Source organism: Macaca mulatta, chromosome 13 (genome assembly GCF_049350105.2).
Source record: "Macaca mulatta isolate MMU2019108-1 chromosome 13, T2T-MMU8v2.0, whole genome shotgun sequence".
In the NCBI taxonomy this organism is placed as follows: domain Eukaryota; kingdom Metazoa; phylum Chordata; class Mammalia; order Primates; family Cercopithecidae; genus Macaca; species Macaca mulatta.
In genome coordinates, this window is record NC_133418.1 from 65383097 (window position 1) to 65388727 (window position 5631).

Genomic DNA, 5631 nt, shown 5'->3' on the forward strand with positions numbered 1-5631 from the left:
TTATTATGTTGAGGTATGCTCTTTCTATGGTAGTTTGTTGAGAGTTTTTCTTTTATCATTATGAAGAGACATTGCATTTTGCCAAATAATTCTTCTGTGTCTATTGAAATGATAAGGTTTGTCCTTCATTCTGTTGGTGTATCAGATTCATTGATTTGTCTATGATGAGCCATCTTTGCATTCCTAGTGTAAACTCCACTTGATAATGGCATATTATCTTTCTGATGTGCTGTTGGATTTGGTTTGCTAGCATTTGCTGGGGACTTTTGTGTCCATGATAAACAAGAATATTGAATTGTAGCATTCTCTCTTTTTTTGTTGTGTCTTTGGTTTTGATATCAGGGTAATGCTGTCCTCATAAAAGGAGTTAGGAATAATTCTTTTCTCTTCCATTTTTTTGGATAGTTTCAAGAGAATTCATGTCAGTTCTTCTTTGTAAGTTTGGCAGAATTTGGCAGCGAAGTCATCCCATCCTGGGGAGACTTTTTATTACTAATTCAACCTCATTATTCATTACTGATCTGTTTAGATTTTCTATTTCTTTCTGACTTAATCTTGCTGGGCTATATGTGTCCAGGAATTTATTCATTTCCTACAGATTTTCCAGTTTCTTATCACATAGTTGTTCATAATAGCCTCTGATGATCTTTTATATTTCTGTGGTATCAGTTGCTATGTCTCCTTTTTTGTTTGTTTGTTTGTTTTTCCTTTGGTTGATTTGGGACTTCTCTCCTTTTTTCTTAGTTCAGCTAGCAGTTTATCAATTTTGTTTACTTCTTGAAAAAGAACACTTTTCATTTTGTTGATCATTTGTATGCTTTTTAGTCTCGATTTTGCATAGTTCTGTTTAACCTACATGTATGTATAGTTTCCAAAGTTTCCCTTGTTATTGACTTCTAATTGTATTTCATTGTGGTATGATAAGATACTTGATATGATATTGATTTTCAAAACTTTTAAAGACTTGTTTTGTGACCTAATGTTATAGTCTAAACTAGAGTGTTCTGTGTGCTGATGAGAAGAATCTGTATTCTGTAGCTGTTGGATAAAATATTCTGTAAATGTCTGTTAGGTCCATTGGTCTAAAGTGCAGTTTAAATCCAGTATTTCTTTGTTGCTTTTCTGTGTAGATGATCTGTCTAATGCTGACAATGGGGTGAATGCTGAGAATAGAGTCGATCTCTGTGTTTTTTTTTTCAGTCTAATATTTGCTTTATATATCTGAGTGCTCCAGTGTTGGGTGCATATATATTTAGAATTTTTATATGCTTCTGCTAAATTTATACCTTTATAACTCTATAATCATCTTTTCTGCCCCTTTTACTGTTTTCAACTTAAAGTATCTCTTATCTGATATAAGTATAGTTACTCCTGCTCAGTTTTGGTTTCTGTTTGCATGGAATATCTTTTTGCATTCCTTTACTTTTAGTTTATATGTGTCTTTACAGATGAACTGAGGTTTGTTTATTTGTAGACAGCATACTGTTGGGGCGTGCTTTTTGTTTTCTCTTGTATCCATTCGGCTGGTCTATATGTTTTACATGAAAAGTTTAATCTGTTTATATGCAGGGTTAATATTGATATCTGTGGATTTATTCCTGTCGTTTTGTTAGTTGTTTTCTGGTTGTTTTATATATATATCCTGTGTTCCTTTCTTTCTCTCCTATTGTTTATCATTGCAGTTCACTGGTTTTCTGTAGTGGTAACATTTGAGTTCTTTCTCTTCTCCATTTATGTATTTGCTTTGCCAGTGAGTTTCATACTTCCATGTGTTTTATTGATGGTAGATATTGTCCTTTTGCTTGCAGGTGTAAGCATTTCTTGCAGGGCTAGTCTAGTGGTAATGAATTCCCTAAGTTTTTGCTTGTCTGGGAAATACTTTATTTCTCCTTCATTTTTGAAGGGTAACTTTCTTGGGTATAGTATTATTGACTGACAGGACTTTTTTTTTCCTTTAACACTTTGAATATATTATTCCATTATTTCTGGCCTATAAGGTTTCTGCTGAGGAATCTGCTGTTAGTCTAATGTGGGTTCCTTTATATGTGACTAGAAAATTTACTCTTGCTGTTTTAGAATTCATTCATTGTCTTTGACTTTGGACAATTTGAACATAATGTGCATTGGAGAAGATTTCTTTGGATTGTATTTATTTGAGAATGTTGCATCTTGCTGTATCTGGATGTCTAACCTGGATATGAGAAGTGGGAAGTTTTCAATTGTTATTTTTTTGAACAAATTTTCTATGCCTTTGCTATTCTCTTTACCTTCCAAAACACCCAAATTTCAATATTTGGTTGCTTTATGGTGTCCCGTGTGTCACATAGGCTTTGTTTATTCTTATTTATTTACTTATTTTTGTCTGACTGGGTTATTTCAAAAGGTCTGTTTTCAAGTTCTGAAATTCTTTCCTCCACTTAATCCAGACTATTGCTGAATTTCTCAAATTGTGTTTTTAAAAATTCATTCAATAAATCCTAGCATTTTTATTTTTTTTAACAATATCTGCTTTTTTGGTGAACGTCTTATTCATATTATGAGGTTTTTTTCTGATTTGCTTTTCTGGTTTATCTGTGTTCTTTTGTGTTCCACTAAACTACTTTGATATCATTATTTTGAATGTTTTTAGGTATTACATAAATTTTTACTGGAATCGATTGCTAGAGAATTCTTGTTTTTCTTTGAACGTGTCATATTTCCTTGCTTTTTCATGTTTATTGTGTCCTTATATTGACATCTGTACTTTTGATATAATAATTGCTTCTTCCAATTTTGGGGATTGGCTTTAGTAGGGAAAGACATTTTCCCATAAATGTATCTATGGCATTGGTTGGGTAGATCACTTTGACTTTGTTTCTGGATACTTGCAGTAATGTAGGTTCTCTATGATTTCTCAAGCTGTAAACAGCATCAGTGGTGTCTGCAATTTCCTCAGTGGCTTAGGCTGCAATTGTTGGTGGAGGCTGTGATGAGGCTTTGCTGGGAATGGGGATGTCCGGTGGGCCATTTCTTGGGCCCCAGTGATGGCAGCAGAGGGCTGAGCATGCCTGTCCTTGGCACCACCTCACAGTGTAGAGTCATTTATGTTAGAGGCTCAAGAGAACTGATTCTTGGGCCTCCAGGAGGCTTGCCCAGGTGCTGGCAGTGGCAGTGGTGAACTGGGTGGGTGGACAAGACCTCAGGTCCCTGGGCAGAATCCATCGTGTGGGCAATAGTGGCAGTGGTTGTAGGACAACCCTTGGATTCTCCAGCAGCATGTGCTGGTGTTAGCAGCTCTTGCTACAGCATGGGTGAGTCAGTCCTCAGACCCCCAGGTGGTACATGCAGGTGGCTACCAGCAATGGTAGTGGTGGTAGGCTAGACGGGCTCATCCTCAGATTCCCAGAGGAATACACAGATGCCAGCAGTGGTGGATGGAGCAGGGCAATCCCCAGGCCTTTGCATAGTGTGCTTGGCTGCTGGCAGCAGGTGTTCTGTGCCTATTGTTGAGCTCTCTGGTGGTATGCATGTTCACTCAAGGTGACCAGTGGGGCAGGGTAATACCCAGACCCACAAATAGTGTGCTTGGGCACTGACAAGTGAAGAGTATTGCCCGACTGGGCAAACATGCCCTCAGGCACCCTGGCAGTGCACATAGGTACAGGCTGTGATGGGCACAGTGGGGCTATCCTCAGGTCCCCATGCAGTATGCTCAGAAGGCAATAGAAGTAGTCACAGTGGGCAAAGAGAGCCTGTCCTTAGAGCATGTGCAAGAGGGCAGGGCCCTGCTGCTGATGGGGGCAGTGTTGCTGTCAATGGCAGCAGCCCCAGGCAGGTGACTCTCTGGCTCTGGGAGCACATACTTTGGTTCCCTTTGACTCAGGGACAGCCTCCCTGCTGTACTTCATCACCTATTACCCAGAGTGTAGGATACTCTTTAGACTAGAGTGCTGGGGTCCCTATCATACTCCTGGGTTCAACTGGCATTGCACTGCTGCAGCCCTCTGGGTGGACACAAGGGGATATCAGTGAGGCTCCAGGGATGTGGAGATTCAGGGGTTGTTGGGCCCCAGGACAGGATGCAGTAGGTAGGGTTGGGCTCTCAAAATGGTACCATACTGCAGGTGCTTGTGTTTCGAGGAGCGTGTGGGACCCAGCGTGAACTTCTTCTTAAAACAATGCCATTAAACATTTTCCAGGCAGCTCCCTATACTAGTTTCAGCACCCTCAATGGTCGAGAGACCCTCCCATGGCTAGGACTGCTGGAATCCACAGTGTAAAGGTGGACTTCTGGGGATGATATATTTTACTCTTTCCCCAAATGGGGAGCTTCTCCAGGCACTCAGTTGATCCCAACAAGGCTGCTGCCTTGCTTCCCTCTCCTTTCCTGCCTCATGTGTTTTCCATCACTTCTCTGCTGAATTCTAATGCTCTCTTGGGTCCTCTATTCAATGTGTGATTATCTACTCACTATTTTGGTTCTTTGTGGAGGAGGTGAGTGTTTTGTGCCTCTAGGTCTTGTAGCCTATCAGTGCAATGGAGGGTCTAGGTCTCTGTTCCCACAATACCTTGGACCTTCTGACAAATAGATGTTTTCCTTTTGTTGGTAAGTATTCAGTGGAATATTGTTTCCTTTTTAAGATCTTATACCAACTAACAAGTTTCCTTTCTGGATAGTCTGCATGCAGACAGGCTGACCTCCGGAATGCTGCAGTTAGACTTGCCCAGTTATGGAGGCAAACAATTCCCAGGATCACCAGAGGGAGTTGATCAGTTAAAAACCCAGGAAAGCCTAAGATGTAGTTCCAGTGTGAGAGTCAGCAGGCTCAAGACTCAGGATGAGCTGATGTTTCAATTCAAGTACAAAGGCTGGAAAAAGCTAATGTCCCAGTCTGGAGGCAGCCAGGCAGGAACTCTCTTCTTTTTTAAATTAAACTTTTCATTTTGAGATGATGATAGATTCACATGCAGTTGTAAGAAATAAGATAGCAAGAACTCCTGTGTCCTTTCCCTAGCTATTCCACACAATTTTTATTTATTTATTTATTTATTTATTTATTTATTTATTTATTTATTTATTTTTTTGAGATGGAGTCTCCCTCTGTCACCCAGGCTAGAGTGCAATGGCGCGATCTCAGCTTACTGCAACCTCTGCCTCCCTCTTTCAAGTAATTCTCCTGCCTCAGCCTCCCAAGTACCTGGGATTACAGGTGCACACCACCATGCCCGGCTAATTTTTGTATTTTTAGTAGAGACGGGGTTTCACCATGTTGGTCAGGCTGGTCTGGAACTCTTGACCTCGTGATCCACCCGCCTTGGCTTCCCAAAGTGCTGGGATGACAAGCGTGAGCCACCAGACCCAGCCAGTAATGTCTAAAAACTGTAGTAAAATATAACAACCAGTATTTTGAAATTAATTTAGTTAAGATACAGATGTTTTCATCATACAAGGGTATCTCATATTGTCCTTTTATAGCCACGTCTACTTACCTTCCATCACCACCTCTTCTTAGCCCTTGAAAAAAGCTAATCTTTTTCCATTTTTATAACTTTGTCAGTCCAATAATTTATATATGTGAAATCTTGGGATTGAGTTTTTTCACTTAGCATAATTATCTGGAGATTCATCCAAGTTGTTACATATGTCAATGG